Source organism: Rhinatrema bivittatum, chromosome 18, assembly GCF_901001135.1.
Source record: "Rhinatrema bivittatum chromosome 18, aRhiBiv1.1, whole genome shotgun sequence".
NCBI lineage: Eukaryota > Metazoa > Chordata > Amphibia > Gymnophiona > Rhinatrematidae > Rhinatrema > Rhinatrema bivittatum.
This window is the reverse complement of record NC_042632.1, coordinates 51,079,196-51,096,793: the sequence shown is the minus strand read 5'-3', so window position 1 is coordinate 51,096,793 and position 17,598 is coordinate 51,079,196. Positions and strand designations below refer to the sequence as shown.

General features: G+C 45.4%; 1 long non-coding RNA gene across 1 annotated transcript in view; it reads right to left on the bottom strand.

Moving 5' to 3' along the window:
- Window positions 1-16,886, bottom strand: part of LOC115079924 — a 107,673-nt gene extending 90,787 nt beyond the window's left edge. The window contains exon 1 of the long non-coding RNA XR_003853446.1: window positions 16,717-16,886. This is a non-coding gene — a long non-coding RNA (uncharacterized LOC115079924). The remainder of the gene's footprint in view (window positions 1-16,716) is intronic.
- Window positions 16,887-17,598: the final 712 nt, after the last annotated feature.

Below are 17,598 nucleotides of genomic sequence, written 5' to 3'. Positions count from 1 at the left end.
ACATCCCACACCAACTTCCAGCCCTCAAACAGTAACCACCTCACCTAAGAAAAGGCAACACTGAACATATTACACCAGGCCTTAAGACACCAATACACCTCCTATTAGGAAAACGGACCAAGCCAGGCTGCTATAGAGTCCTACACAGAAACTACCTCACCTCAGTCACATGTGCAGACCCTCACCTAACAAAGAATAGAGAGACCATAAAGCATACATAGAAACATGCAGACAAAAACTGAACTGGAAACCGCAACAAGCCAAAGAGACTGTATGCAGTGTAACAAAGGAAAAAGAGAAACATCATCAGTCCTCATAAAACAAACTCAAGAAATATAAAACCAATAACAGTAAAACCATACTAACAAAAAGAACAGATTATTTCAAAACAGCTGATGAATGCAATATCCAATAATTTAAAACTCCTATAAAAAATGTCCAGACTCCAATAAAATATTTCAAAACAGCAGGCACAAAGACCCAATAATGAAAAATAATAAGGATAACAAAATGCTTTGCTCTGCATACCTGGGAACGTTTGATATCCAGGTGCCCTGAGATTGTTTTGAACTTGCAGGAGGAGGGATGGTCTGCTTGCAACTTTCTCCTCTCTCTCACACTGGCTCTCAATCACACACATACTCACATGCTCTCTCTCTCACTTACTTAGGCTCTCAATCATGCACATAAACACATGCTTTTCCCCTCTCACTTATATAGGCTCTTAATCACCCATTCACACACATGCTGTCTTTTCACACATACACACACACAGACTTTCAATCACACATACATGCTGTCTCTTTCTCTAACACACAGACTCATTCACACACATACTCTCGCTCTCTCACACACACAGGCTCTCAATCACTTACTCTCATATTCTCTCAACAGAGCTCTCAACATTTGTATGCAGTTAGCATCATGAAGCATACACTCAACACCTACACAACAGCTTCCAGGTGTCAGCAGGATCATTTCTCCAGACATTCATTGTGATCTGCGACCTCTTCGTTTCATGCAACCTGCTGTGAAAAAGCTTGATTGCTACGTACATCAGTTGACCTATTTGGAGGCCCCTGGCAGACAATGCTTAAAATGCCAGCATATTTTGTGCGAGCATCTGCATCTTCTGAGCTCTGTGTCTGAGAGTCTTTCTCCTAATTCCTGGACTGTGCAACAATGCAAGCATGATGGGATGCCTAAGAAGGTAAATTGAGAGAATGTATCCCAAAGCGCTGTTGAAATGTATCCTAGTTCCAACTTAATTGATTCCGTACAGGCCATGAATGCTTTTAAGTGAATTTGTCCCAGAGGGGTTTATCTCACACACCTGGGAATGCACAAGTGATAAGGAAGTGCACTTAATTTTCCCATCTTTTTTTTTGTTTCTTGTTTATTTAAAAAAATTAAATAAAAAAAAAAGCAACAAAACAGAAACAAAAACTAAAGTGTCTCCTCTTCCCGCCCAACAAACCTGGTTAAATGAAAGACCCCCCTTCCAGTCCCCTGGACTCCTCCAACCTCCTCACACCCCCCAATACAGTTCTTTTCCCATGGTGGATCTTCACTGAGCCCTGCAGCTCTATATTTTCAAAACTTGCCAATTGTCAACCCAGGCCTGCGCCATTATTTATTTGATTTATAAACATTTTTATTCCGCAGTAATTCAAAGACAGATTACAACTAAAACATCAAAATTAATAATACTAAAATATCATCTACATACAAACAATCAATCACATTAAAACATAATAGCAAATCGATAAACAAGCATCAACCAAAGGAGTGAAAATCATAACCAGAAAAACTAAAAGCATTCTAAATGGTTTGGTTTTCTTCTGTTTAGAAAACTAAAAAGCACATGCCTAACATGGGGTGTCCTTACAAATGCCAGACCATAATAAAACAGAATGCCCCCGTTTTTCATTGTCCTGGTGATTCTCATGCACTTGGTTTGGCATCAGTCACCTGTAAAACATGAGGACGGCATCCTAGTCAAAGGACATGAACGAACCATCAACCTGTCCTGAAAAAAAGAAAATGGCAGCCAGTTGCTAACCCTAACCCTAAGGCTTATTAGCAACCAGACAGACTTAGGTCTAATAATTAATACTGCATTCCAAAAATCAGGTAGCGTGGTTGCCATATTAGTCCATTTAGGTTCATATAGATAAAAATCAAACAAGGGGCAGCTGGCACCCTCTTACTGGACTCGCTTAATCCATTTGTCATTCTCCCTTCTTCTTCACTGATCTGATGAAGGAAGCGTAGCTCCGGACAGCTGGTCTCAAATGAACCACATTAGTCCAATAAAAAAATAAAAAGGCTCCCCTACAATGTGTTGGTTGACCTGTAGTTCTACGTTTCAAAACAATAAGAAATCCTAGAAATGCCGGGCTCCACTGCAGAGAATGTAATCCCTATATTTCTACTAGAATGAAAGGAATGCAAAGTAGACCATAGGAAGACATCCTGTCTAGAAAGAGACACCAGAGACTTCCTGGGACAGCCGTAGAAGCCACCCCCACCTCTGGCTTTAATTTTACTTCCTCACAGCTAATGATCCTGAACTCCAAGACGGTTCTTGCCCCCCACTACCTTCCTAGGCCTCCCTTTCTCTATCCCTTTATGTGGCGGCTCCAGCTGTTGATAGGACAGCCCTGTAGCCCCTAGGTGACATTTGGCAGGAAGAACTAAACTTAACTGCCCAATTTACACCTAAGGGTTTTCCTTCCCCAGCTGCTAAATGCAGGAGACAGTAGGGGAACAGAATAAACAGCATTTGGGTGGGAGGGCGGTTCCCTTAGTAGTGTGAAACTAATTTGGCTACATCCAGGTCACTAAGGATTCCCGTCAGAAGCTGCAATACGAAACAGGAGAGAGGAAGCAGAATCCTGAAAATCTGCCTTCACCCCATCACACCTCTTCCTTCTAAAGTGCTCGGGATTTTACTCCATAGCCAAACTGGAATCCTGCCTGGTGAGCCCACGTGAGGACCACTGGTCCATAAAGTGATGGCCCTGCTGATGGTCCGTTACAGTTTTTAAAACGGTATTAACATTTTACTTAAAGCATTTATAATGCAGCCTTGCTTTCTGTTCCCTGATATTTCTTTCCTGAGTTGGTCCCAATGTTGATAGGCTGTCCTGCACCCCAAAAGCTCTGCAAAATCTCTCTTCTAGCAGGACTACAGGACATATTTCCTCTCGCTTTCCACAAGTCTCAAAAGATTCTCTTGTGCAACTTCCAAAAAAAAAAAATCCATTCTTTTTCTGCTGAGGATCACCAGTGTGTATATATATATATATATAATATTTACTTTTATAAATATATATTTTCAATTGTTTATTCAAAAACTTTATATATTTTTGGTTTTATCTTCAAGCAAAACCTATCCACAAGGAGACCTCCTAGAGAGCCCTCCTTCTGTAAATGTATTGTTTTAATTGATCTCACCTGTGGCCAGCAGGAGGTGCTCATCTAGAAAGCAAAGGCTCACCGGAGCATGGATATCCTATGCCATGGCACGGACGAGGTCCACAGAGCCCTGGACCCATGGTCCCTCCCGCCTCCTGTCCACAGCAGGCCCAGGACACGTTTCATTCACTTTACAATTCCCAGGACGTTCAGGCAGCAGCAAGATAATCACTTTTTTTTTTTTTCCCAGGATTGGAGGCCCATCTGCAGTAAACTATGGCCCCTGGTCTCTCACAATAAATAGCTAATGAGTTATAGTCAAAATTATACAAACCACAGGAAGAAGGGCCCAAGCTTCCTAGTATGTAATTGGATTATAAAAAATAGTGTATACAAACCAAAAAAAAAAGAGTCAGCGTTAAGAGGAAATCAAACATATGTCCACATTTGGTTTTTTTTTAAACCCTTTGCAGTTATGAATCCCAGAATCACCAAACCTATTTTTCTTACGGCGGAAGTGGAAAATGTTAATTTTCCAGTTTGCACTGGGGTTTGGGAGTGGCTGTCAGATGGCCCAGCAAACTCTGCAGCTGAAGGAGGTGATGCAGAAGGAGTGAGGGGGTTAAAGCTCTCCCCGCTCGGCGCACATCTGTTAACCCACAAGCAGATGTTTCTGGCTTTCTCCCAGAACACAGGATTGGCAGGCAGAGCAAATACGCTTCCTGGTTTCAAACCTTGCCCTGCATTTGTTCATTTCCTTTCAGATTCCATTTGCAAAAATAAAAGGCTTGCTAGTTCCTGCCGCGGGGTTTCCTAACAGCTTAGGGGAAGCAATGCTGGTTCTTTCCTCAGCCCTGCTCAGAATGATTTGGGGCCAGTTGCTGGCTACGGGCAACTGAAGAACTGTAAAACAGGAGTAGGGCCAGGAGATGCACAGCGAAATCATCTCAAATGGGGCAAACTGTAAACAGAAGATCTTTTTTTTTTTTTTATTGTCCATTTATTTTATTTATTATTTTTTATTTATCATTTTTATTATGTATTTATTATTATATTTTACCATTTGGTGGTCACCGTATTCCTTCCAGAATGGAATCCCTTGCCATTCCCCTAAGGAAAGATATTTGAAGACATGTTCAGGCCCCGTCCTTTTGTGTCTTCCACGGCGTGGCATCGTGGCATGCTGACTCTCCCCAGCCTGAGGACAGGTGGCACTGTACGTGGCGGGGGGGGGGGGGGGGGGCGAGAGCGGCTGAGACCCAGGCAGAGTCAGTCAGGAGCCAGTGGAAGAGCAGAGATGAGGGCACGGAGGAACTAAACCATGGGGACTGGGGGGTGGCGAAAGACGGATTATGAATGAGCGGGGGAAGGGAGAATAAGCAGAGAGGGCCGGGGGGGAGGGGGAAAGAGCGTTTTCCCTCCACTGGGTTTATTTGAGAACAATTTTATATTCCGCCGCTTCCATATGCAAGGTACAGGGTGGATCCTGAGGAAATAGTGAATGGCCACAGAAAAAGACCCAAGTGGCTCACCCAGTCTGCCCCGCAGGGGGAGGAGGAGGGGGTAGTTACTGCTGCTCCATGCAGGTTACCCCCCACTGCCACGGACAGACCACAGATGATATCTGTCTCTCCCTTCACAACTAAGGATCCTTCAAGCCTGTCCTGAGCTTTCTTGCCTGGTTTTGCCCTGGGAGACTACGCCTTGTGTCCACCATTTTGTCTGCTATAAAATATATTTTCTAATGCTGCCCTCGTGTTTACCTTTCTCCCCCCCCCCCCCCCCAGTGAAAAAAAGGGGCTGCTTCTTGTGGATTACAACGTCTCCATCATATCCTTCCTCCCTCACCTCGGGGGGTGGTCTCTGAGGTTTCCCAGCCTGGACAGTCTCCATTCCTAGGGTTGTGGGGGGGGGGGGGGCTGATGACCTTGGACTCCTCCCCCCCTGACCTGAGCAGGCCAGGTGCTCACACTCCGCTGATGTATCCTAAAGGAGCAGGCAAAGGCCCCGTCTCTGCCTCTGAGGCGCATTTACACGCACTAGGCTGGACTGTGGCGGACACCAGAGTGACCCATGCAGTGAAGGCATTAAAAGAAAAACCAAATCGATATTGCAAGCAGTAAAAGCCAATCAGGAGGCTGTGTCACCCAGGCTCTTCACATCTTTACATCTGCCGTTTCTCTTGGCTCGGCAGCTCCGTTTCAGGCAAGTGGTGGGGGGGGGGGGGAGGGAGGGGCTGAGGGGTTCAACCCCCACCCTCCTCCACTTGTTTGGGGACAGCTTAGGGCCCGGACCTCAGCGCGCACAAGGAGCCGGGCTATTTATTGCCCACCAAGACTGAGAAGCTGAAAAGTCCTTCGCTCGCACGAAAGTAAAAACGAAGCCAAAAAGAAATTAAACTGGATGCGATGCTCCGAAAGCAAACAGCATTACGTTCCCTCCGCATGTGTGTACTTTCCAATAATGTAAATAACTGGGGGGGGGTGGGACTCTCCCTGAGCAAACAACAAGAGAGAAAGCCAGAACCATATGTGCGCCCAGGGTCTGCGCAATCCCGGGCTTCCTGGGTGGAAAATCCCCGTCAGCGTTTGTGCATAAATATTATTACTCAGGACGCGAGTGCACGCAGAAAGCCCTCCTTCCGGGCTGCACTGGACGGGTTTGGCCAGGGGGGCTGCTGGTGAACTCTGACCTCGGCTTCCACCCTGGCCACTGGAAGCCGGCAGTGCCCAGGCCCGAAAGGGTTCTATGCCCGCTCTGCCCAGTCACCGAGGAGCCGGGGCCGGCCCGCATCGTCCGGGTCTCTCCAGGGCGGGAGCCGGGCCCCATCAGAGGAGGAGGGGGAAGCAGACAGCGGGAGGGGGTCTGCAAGGCCATTTGCAGTCATTTCCTCCCCAGCATCTTGCTCCTTTGTGAGGCTGCGGGGCGTCTGTCCGGCCGGCTCTTAAAGAGACAGCAGCCCCCTCCCCCCCCCCCCCCGGGCAGACCCTGCCCTCCGCGGGTCCGATCGCCCACGCAGGGCTTTAGTGCAGGGGGCAGCCCAAGTGGTCCCGGGCTTTTATGGCACCCAAAAGCAGGCAGGGCGCTTCCCGGGGAAACTTCAGCAAGAACCATGTGGCCCCGCCCCCGCGGAGCTTGCAATCAGATCTGGGCTCAAACTCCTCCGCCATGTAAAACTCTCTGGCACGGTCCCGTCTGTGCCTTAAAGAGAAGGGGCCAGTCAGGCGTGAGACCGAAATATTAAAGTGGCTCCAGCAACTTTCTAAGCAAAAAAACATTATCTTACACATTATACAATGTCCGCCTTCAATTGGTCACTGAAAAACAATCCTGCAACACATGGTGCACAACTAAAAGCATCTAAAAGAAACCAATGAGGTCCTTATCGGCTCCTAAACACTGGGGTGGAACAGGGGTTGTTTGCTATTTGGTTTATTTGCTCCATTGAAGAATGGCTTGCACTTGGTTTTATTATACAAAAAAAAAAAAGCCAAAGCACATCCTTAATATAAAAGCCGGGAAATCCAACCTAGACATTAATCCGCTCCAAGCAAAGCGAGAGATGGCATAAGAGGGGGGTTTTTTTTTCTTTCTAAAAAGACTAAAAGGAAAATTCTCACCTCAAGCTTCTGGAAGGTGGTTCCACGGAGCTGGAAGCCACCGAACCTGCAGGATCTTAAAACGGGGCGAGGGAAGGGAGCACTCCCAGGTTCTCAGATACCCTGTGCCCATCACACGCTGACGTTTACAATGAACGTGCAAGTGAACAAGTAACCCGGGAAGGTGCAGCCCTTCATCTGCCTGCAGCATTCTGTGCAAGCTGTCACAGCGGCCAAGATGTGGCAGGACCACCGCCCGAGGAGCACTGCATTTCCAGCATCCGTGTGCCCAGCAGCGGGCAAGAGGATTGCCACCTGCTGCCGTGCTCCCGGCCTGAGGGCCAGGCCCAGGTAATTACGTGCCCAGCATGATGGGTGGGAGTGGGAGCCGAGCTGGCATGTCGCCAGGGCCTCAGCGTCCAGACCCTTTACAAATGATGTCGATGGACTATAAAGCGTACAATTGTAACTAAGTTCATCTTTGCAAATGACTGCGATGCTCTTACGTGCAAGCTGGTGAGGGGAGAGCAGATTTAGGATTTCCTACACTCCCATGGCCCAGCAGCATTCAGTTAACAGAAATAAGTGTGAAGTCCTTTGAGTACAAAGACCTTAAAAGTAGATTTATTGGGGGGGGTTTCAATCAATTATATTAAACCGAAGCCAAACACTCAAGCTAGCAGCAGCAAGGCAAGGAGCTTTCTGAGAGTTACAGGGCAAATCGCTCCGTAAAGAACCCCAGGGAGAGGCAGGGTTCCCCCAGCCCCGAATTAGAGAACCGACTCCAGCCTTAGAGCGCTTGCTTCTTTCCCAGGCCTCAGTCCAGCCCAGTACAACAGGCTTCCTGTGGATTTTAATCCCTGCGGCCCGGAAGTGTGCCATTAAATCTATCAGCAATCACCTCCCACAAAGCAGGAACCTTCCCTGCAGGGTCAGCAAAGGATTAGTGCTCGATTAGAGACTCTGATACCTGGCATTCATCAGAGCACAGGTAAAAGCACCGACTGCTAGGGTGAGGGTGCTGCCCACATCTGTAAATCTGTGGCCCTGCATTCAAACCCTGAAACAGACCCTTTCCGTTGAAACATGGCCCATTGGCGATGTCAGGTTTTACTATGTATTGATGAGAATATTTGTTTGAATTCATACCGGCAACAGTGTTTGGTGCGGTGCTGTGAGCACAGTTCTGCCACGTCTGGCCATGCAAAATTTCCTAAAAACGATTTTCCCTGGAATATCTCTTGCCATTGTTTGGTCTCTAGTCCCCACTCCCTGAAGAGGTTTTCCCCCCTACTTTGAAATGCTTCATACCTGTCACTTATGTGAATTACCAAATAACCCTCTATAAAAGTGCTGGACTGAGATAGAAATTTGATTGGGCAACAATGATTTCCAGTCACAGGTTGTTTAATACGTTCCACTAATGCACACTTCTAAATTTTTTTAACTGATTATTCATTAAGCAAAAGTAAAGCTCCAATAAGGATTTCCACTGTGCATTTTGCAAGCTTGTAAATCTCTAGCATTTCAGACCTGTTGTGCCTTACTCCAGTATGATAACTTCCTGCCAAACATATGCCTTGAATCTGTTTTTGTTATCATAGGAAAAAGAGTGCTGAAGGAGATCATTGGGAAATAGTGCTGGCCTCCCAACGAGTTGATAAAATAGTAAACTGGAATATTTAATCAGGGTCGGCTTTTGGGGTGTGGGACCTTTGCAACTGCACAGGGTGCCATGTACGAAGGGGGTGCCGCCATGCTGGCACCCCTTCCTCCCATATCCGTTCACATCATGTAGGCACCGAGAAAAAGAGAGAGGGGCGTCGGAGAGGTAAAAGTGCTGGGCAAAGGAAAGGAAGTGCCATGCTGGGCAGGAGAAAGACAAAGGCGGATGCTGTGCTTAAGAGGGCTGAGGGGAGGACTTGAACAGGCAAATGTGAATCTGTTATTTACTCTTTTGGATAATACAAGGACTAGGGGGACACTCCATGAAGTTAGCATGGGGCACATTTAAAACAAACTGGAGAAAATTTGTTACTCAACATAAGCTCTGGAATTCATTGCCAGAGGATGTGGTTAGGGCAGTCAGTGTAGCTGAGTTTAAAAAAGGCTTGCATAAGTTCCTGGAGGAGAAGTCCATAAACTGCTATTAATCAATAGGGAATAGCCACTGCTTGGTGCCGGCATTAGTAACTTGGGATCTATTTAATGTTTGGGTACTTGCCAGGTTCTTGTGGCCTGGATTGGCCACTGTTGGAAACAGGATGCTGGGCTTGATGGACCCTTGGTCTGACCCAGCATGGCAATTTCTTATGGAGCCACTGCTGCACCAGAGCTGCCACGACCGACCGAAGAGGAGAGGAGCACCCATTTCAGTTTTCGCACGCGTGCCAGTTAGCCTAGTGCCGGCCCTGTATTTAATCTGTGCGATTCCCCAAGATTCATATTAGAGCTTTGCAGTTATTGCAACCTGCAGCAGCGAGAACACTGGCAGGAGTTAATGTGAAAAGCAGACACACCTCCCCCCCCCCCCCCTCTGGAGTCTCCTGCTAAATGGAGAGCACAAGTTAAACTGAGGGTAGTCATCCTTAAACTGTTAAATACTGATCATCCTTGCTCGCTGGTGGAGCTTGTTCCGAGGCGAGGCGTGCACGAAGGTCGCCTGCTGCTAATTTACTGCCCATTCCAATTAAATTACAGTCTACCTGGAATAAGGCATTTTCCTTTGTAGCACCCACGTTCTGGAATAGTCTGCGTTTGAAGTGCATGCTGAGAGGGAGGTAAAAGTTTTCAGGAAACAGATTAAGGTCTTTAATTAAGATCTTTGACATCCTGTTAGAACTTTTCGCTTTATTATACCATGCTGGTACATTTTAGTTTATTTTAAATTTTATTTGTTGCATTTTATTATTTGTTTTTGTAAAAATGCAGTGTTGAATGTTATTTTGTGGGGGTTTTTTTTAATGCATGTTTTTTCTTTGTTCTCTGCGATGAACACATGTGAAAATCTGCGGACTATAAAAAGAGCTAAATAAACTCCTCACAGGAAATGCAAAACCAAAATACGGCACTTTGGTCAGCAGCAGCAAAGCAAAAAAGAATGGGGGATTATGAGACATTTCCTGGAGGTTACAGATACGGCACATTCCTATGACGCCTCTCTACTATACAAATATAACTAAAGAATTGCTGATCTTTTGTGACTACGGGAAAAATGTTTAGTACATAGGCTCCTGTCCTGCTAAACCTCCCATACCTGCAGCGGGCAAGAAGAACTGAAATCTGCAAGTTATTTTCTGAAATTGGGGGCTTTCATTAGGATGGGCTTTTACTCTCTCTCCCCCACTGGGGCTGTTATTGTGGCTAGAAGGATTCTCAGGATGATGGCACTCCCTGGGGGCGGGAACACATATTCCTGATTTCTGGAGCAGGTCCCCTATCTCAAAAGGGACAGAGACAGGATGGAGGCGGTCCAGAGAAGGGCGACCAAAATGGTGGGTGGTCTCCATTAAATGACTTCTGAGGAGAGGTTGAAGGACCTAAATATGTACACCCTGGAGGAGAGGAGGTGCAGGGGAGATATGACACAGACCTTCAGATACCTGAAAGGTTTTAACGATGCACAACTGACAAACCTCTTGTTTGAGAGAAATCAGTAAAACTAGGGGGGTCACAAAATAAAACTCCAGGGAGGACGACTCAGAACCAACGTCAGAAAGTATTTCTTCACGGAGAGGGCGGTGGATGCCTGGAATGCCCTTCCGGAGGAGGTGGTGAAGACAAAAACGGAGAAGGATTTCAAAGGGGCATGGGATAAACACTGTTGGAAGTGAGGAAAAGAGTGCATGGGGGTAACTTGCTGGTGCGGCGGTTACTACCCTTAACCAAGAAGCCTTCATACTATTGGTGCAACTCCAACATTGCTCTCTGTTTCAACAGCAGGGGGGAAAGAGGAAAAGAAGAATTAATTTCAGACATCAACCAAGGAGGACATGAATTTTATGGTCTGGGAAAACAAACAAGCATGGGGGGTAACTTGCTGATGAGTCTGTGCGACCCTTAACCTACAAGCCTTGTAATTCTACATAGCTCTCTGCTTCATTGGCAAGAGATAAAGGGGAATTAGATTCGGTCAGCAACCAACAAGAGCCCTGACTTTAACCGTTTGGGAAAATGAGTATAGGGGGTAACTTGCAAGGCAGATGCCACCCCCTGATGATATCTTTCTGGGGGAGACCTGTATGGCGCGGCTGGTGCTACCATAAGCTTGCTGGGCAGATTGGATGGACCGTTTGGTTCTTTTCTGCCGTCATCTCTCTGTTTCTATGTAAATAGGATCTTCTCCATGTCTGGGTTTTATGGTGTGAGTCAGCTAAGGCTGATGTGCTTCTTTAAAACAACACAACAACATGCTCTACTTCGAAACTGAGGTTGAAGATTTGCCACATGGTTGTATTGCACTAGTGTAGCGCTATACACTGTTCAAACAGGCAAATAACTTTTTAAGTTTTACATGGGGCATAATTTCAGGCCTTGACACGTGCCAAGAACCTTCTCCCATCTCTGATCACGTTCCAACTCTCTGTACAAAGAAAAGGACCCCCCCCCCCCTTCCAGGGAAAAAAAACCCCTTTAGAAAAAAAAAATTGCCTTGCCAGAATTTGGCACCCATTCAAATCTCTATCACAGAGAAGAATGGAAATTGACAGTGGCCGGACGAGAGCAGAGAGCTGAGCTCTCACCACTGAACAGGATGTAAATCAGCCACCCGGAGATCATTCACCTCCTGTCCTGACTCTGTCGGCTCTAATTATAGGAGCTGCAAAGAGGCAGTGGTGACTATAGACAACCTAGCTCCTCCCCTGCCTTCTGGTGCATCTAGCGCTCCAGCCCTGGGCCCTAGGTAATAGGTGCACAGTAAAACCGAAATGAAGCACACATTTTTTTCAAACCATCCAAAAAAAATAAATAAATAATGGTGTCCCAGGGATCCGTTCTGGGACCATTGCTTTGTAATATTATTTCTAAGCGACCTGGAAATGGGAACAACGAGTGAGGTGATCAAATTTGCTGATATAAAATTATTCAAAGTTGTTAAATCACAAGAGGATTGTGAGAAACTGCAAGAGGACTTTGCAAAACTGGGAAACTGGGCAAGCACATGAAAAATGAAATGTAATGTGGACAAGTGAAAAGTGATGCACAGGGAAGAGAAACCCAAATTATAGCTACAGAATGCAAGGGTCCACATTAGGAGTCACCATTCAGGAAAAGGATCTAGGAGTCATCGTTGAAAATGCGTTGAAATCTTCTGCTCAGTGAAAGCAAATAGAAAGCTGGGGATTATTAGGAAGGGAATGGAGAATAAAACAGAGAATGTCATAATGCCTCTGTATCGCTCCATGGTGAGACCGCACCTTGAATACTGTGTACAATTCTGGTCACCACATCTCAGGAAAGATAGAGCAGAATTAGAAAAGGTACAGAGAAGGGTGACCAAGATGATAAAGGGGATGGAACAATTCCCCCATGAGGAAAGGCTAAAGAGGTTAGGACTCTTCAGCCAGGAGAAGAGATGGGGAATAGAGATCTATAAAACAATGAGTGCAGTGGAATGAGTAAATGTTAATCGGTTGTTTACTCTCTCAGGGGCTGATTCAATAAATATATTCTTGGGAAAAGCAGCTTGGAATCTCTCTACCCCTTGGGATCCTGCCAGGTACTTGTGACCTGGCTTGGCCAATGTTGGAAACAGAAGGCTGGGCTTGATGGGCCCTTGGTCTGACCCAGTATGGCAAAGCCTTATGTACTTATGATTACTCCCAATGCAGTAAGCAAATGGTATGTCAATGCATCAGGAGTTAAAACAGTAATGTGTACGCAAAGCCCAAGGTTGCAAGGAGCATCTGTAAGAGAAGATACTGCCTTCCCTGGTGCCACTCTAACCATTAGGCGACTCCTCCACTCCTCCTGTATGGTGTGGTAGAAGACACGGGGATAACCTGCGCGGAGCAGCAGGGACAACCTTAAACGCCTTGCTGGGAAGGCTGGACAGGCCATTTTGGTCTTTATCTGCTGTCATTCGCTATGTTACTATGGAACTAATGGAGAATGCCATTTAGCAGCAGCAGCACCAATACTGGGGTCTGTCCTGGCATGCAGGCCCCTCCCTTCAGCATGGTTTTTTTTATCCCTTCCCCTGGAATTCATCATGGATAGGGACCATCGTTTTTCATTTTTAGTTTATTTTTCCTGGGAATTTATCAATGTTTATTACAATAAGAACAAACATTTTATTTACCTGGAAAAATTGGTCTTTTTTTCCCCACTGATTTCTCCCATTTTTGTTCTTGTTGTAATAAAAACTGAAAAATTATTGTGAAAAAAACTAAATATACACTGAAAACGAAGGTTCCTAATCATGGAGCACCGTCTAGTTTATACACAGGAAAAGACAGCAGGGCAGGATTTTTTTGTATAGCAAAGCAGGAAGTGAATCCCAGTAAGCAAGAAGAGATGGCTTGGGAACGGGGGGGTGTCCTATTTCATGCTTTCCTGCACGAGGTCACTAGATCTTCATCTCCATCAAGTTCTGTCTTCTGATCATCCTAGTCTGCTCAGCGGGGGTTTTGAAATGATGGTGATGCGGAGGAACAGTTTATAGGACGACAAAAATATTTTATACAGAGATATTATTGGATGTTGAGGCTTCCCTTCTTCAGAGATCAGCAAAATAAGCCGAAAACATAAGTGCTAGGACAATCTTAACATATCATCTCTCCCAGGTTCGAAACATCTAGACCTTGGATTGGCACCTATTAATAAGTCTGCTCACTTTATGTATTTATTATAAATCATTTGTCACCCACAATGTGAACTCTATCCTCATTCAAGGTGGGGTAGAGTTCACATTCATAAAATTATACAACACCCCCCCCCCAACATAATATGCATTAAACTTTAACAGAAACCTTCCGTCCTAAATTAAAGACCCAGCTCATTCATCGCCATCCTTAATTATAATGTTCGCAGGACAAATTACATAGCCAACTGCCAAACACCTGCACAAACATTAACGCTTTCAGTTGCTTCCTACAAGTTTTTGTACAACTCTCTTTGCTCAGGTCAATAAGTAGAGTATTCCATATATAACTGTGCCTGCTGCCTCCAAGGTCCTCTCCTTAGCCTCACTCAGGTGCACTAGTCGTATAGATGGTACGTCTAATATCCCGAGATTGTCTAACGCGCGTGAAGGATTCTTAATAATGAGCTAATACTAACTGGTGCTTGGCATTCAAAATCATGGATTAGCATGAGAATCTTGAACTTCATCCACCATTCTACTGGGAGCCAATATAAATTTCGTAGAATAGGAGCTACATGGTCATTTGGACTTGCTCCTGCTGGCATGCAGGCCGATGCATTCTGGACTACTTGCAACGCCTGTAACACTGATGCTGGTAAACTGATATAAACGGAATTGCAGTAATCAAACTTGGAGATCACTAAAGCCTGCAAAAGAGTTCGGAAATTCTTTGACTGCAGGAATGGTTTCAGTTTCTGTAATAACCATAACTTACAAAATACACTTTTTAACATGGCCTTCACTTGGGAGTCAAAGCAATAACGGTGAACTGAAAATAATACTCAGATTTTCTACTTGACAAAAAAAGCGGGAATGTCAGTATAAGTAAATCTGTCTGGCATCATCAATTTTGTTACTAACATTGTCAACAGCCACTGCTAAAGATCTTCTAGGTGACATGGTGCTAACAGTTTACTCAATGATGTACATTGGTTTTCAATGCCACTCAAATTGGTTTTCATTCTTAGGGTCATAGGACCAGATTCCAGAATTGCTTAACACATTTTTCAGGAAAAAAATATTGATTTTATATATCTTTAAACCCCTGCTCCCCCCCCCCCAACAACTCAATGCATGTAATACTATATCATAGAAGTTATTGCATTGTAATTATGTACTATGCTGACAATAAAGCCAAAGTTAAATGAATGTCCTGCCCAGCTAGAATTCTTATTATTGAATTCTATATATTTTAACGGTGAGTTTACATTTCTTCCCTAGAATAAAGCTTGGCTTGAGCTTTGGCTCCTCTAGCAATGCGATTGTCTGGGCCCTCAGGAGGCAGTGCAGTTGGGGAAAAGAGGCTTCTGCAAGAGCCATATATTTTTGCTACAAAACAATCTCAACTGGGCAGACTGGCTGGGCCATTTCAGGTCTTCCCTCTGCTGTCATTTATGATGTTGCAATGGTGTGGTGGACTTATTTCTGACTCTTCATGGTCCTGCTCTACCGTGATTTTACATTTCCATGGATACAAGCCAATAAACCGGGTCTGACATTGGACTGATTGTGGCATTCAGCTAAAAATAAAAAGGCTTTTGATTAAGTGTTAATCCCCTCTCCAAAGGTTGATAACTGACCTCATCTTTACTTAAAGGCAAGGATATGCATCTTGAGTTATTCAAGTGAAGGACAATTATTGGAAGGCAGAAGATGAGAGCAAAGGAAGCGGAGTCCCAGTTTAGTAAAAGGCATGCTCTGATCAGCTGAGGGTCCTTGCTGAAGTCACACTGGAATTCTTATAGCAACCAATACAAAGTGCTGAAAATTATTTTCCTTTGCTGGCTTGTTTTTTCCTGCTCCTTTCGGCTTCCTCAGAAACTACCTCTAGGGAGGCTACAGCACCACACCCCGAGTCTTCATTCACAACTTCCCCAGTGCCCCTACTTAATCCTCCTCCCAAGGAATACATTTAGTCAAGTCTACTCAGGCACATCAGTTTAGTGTATGTCACTGCATCCTGTGTGTTGATTATAAGGCTTCTGAGATACAAGGCACAAAGGGGGAAATTATCAAAGAGAGCCAGTTGTCAATCAAAGAAGGTTTTTAGGTACATGAATATATAGGCCCAGGAGAGAAGACCAACACTCAACAAGTCTTGTATATCTAAGTTTTCATCAGAATATAGGATTGGATAAGGGCCAGCTGGGGGCTCATTGCGCCATGCAGAAGATCCTCAATTCAATCCCTTAATTGGATCTTCTGTTCCCCTTGTTGGGGATGCTGGGGAGGGAGGGTTTGTGGTCATTGCTTAAGGGTAGCATCTTGTGGTCAGATTCAGGACCCAAGATTGAAGGGGTGCTGCTGTGACCAGATTAGGTTAATTGGGGAGGGGGAGGAAAAGAGATAAAATTGAGGGGGGGGAAAAATCCTTAAATTGGATTGATCCCTGAATTGGATTGATCTGCCTGTCACATTGAAAATTCAGTCACAAGACCATGCCTCTAGAATACCTCTTCTTCAACATCTGCAGCTAGTCACCTCATTTGTTTACTTATTCAGTTTAAATTTGTCATCCACACAGCCTCAGGGCAAAGGACTGCAAACAACATTAAAATCCAGTCTTTAAGATAACAATACAATAAAAAGTTATGATACATTTTTAGAAAGGGGTTAGCTAACTTCCGGTCCTCGTGTGGGCAAATAGGTCCTGGTGTTCGGGGTTTCCACAATGGAGAGCTGCAAGACATATTTGCATGCACTTGATCCAAGAATCACGTTCATTTGCATAATTTGCCCAGCCTGAAAGACAGACCTGTTTGGGTCACAGGAGAGCCAGAGTTCGCCTCCCCTAACTTGAAAATGTTGTCAGGCATGTAGCTGATCTCTTACCCATCCACAGCACCGTGCAAACCCCGGAAAACTAAGAGCACAGTGTACGGTAACAGGCACGGCGGCAGCAGCACCTGATTTCGTTCTGTATCTGTGCAAAGCGTAGAATGACCTCATTTCCTCCCATAAATATCCCGGTCTGTCCCCCCCCCGCCCCCGCCTAATTGCTGTCGCCGTCCCTTCTCGATTGCCGCTGGCTCTCCCCGCGTCCTAGAGGTGCAGGAAGAGATTAGCCAGCAGCCTTTCTTCCCCCATTCATAAAACCCGACCCGAGCCTGGCGCAGGCGCGTTTGCCAGCCGCCTGCGCCCATTCATGGAATCGGGAGGGCGCGCCTGCGCAGTGCTGCCCTTCCCTCCCATTCATAAAAAAAAAAAGCCCTGTTCCCAGGCTGTTGCAACCTGCACAGGAAAGCGAGCTGACAGCAGAGCTGCAGGAGGGAGCAGTGCTCGGCAGCATCACCATTACATGCACGTCGAGAAATGAGGCTGCTTGGATAATTTCAAGTAAGTGAATGGCTTTCTTTTATGAAAGGGGGGGGGGAACCCTGAGAAGTGTCCCCTTTTGATAGCACCGTTTGCCAGGTTCGCTAGGCTTTAGCAGGATCTGTCGGTGTTGGAGAGGCGAACACTTCGACTCCGATCAAAGAGCAAAATAGCTCAATACAAAGCCCAATACCGACCTTTTACCTATCATTTATTCATGTTATTTGACAATATTATTGTCATATATTGTATATATCTATCACATCTAATTTTTAATATTTATTGATTTTCGTTCTTTTGTTCAATATGTGGATTGTTTAATGTAAAGCCGCACATTACCTGTTCAATACTATATCTATTGTTTAATGTAACGCCTTACGGCGAAAGTTTTGTTCTTTG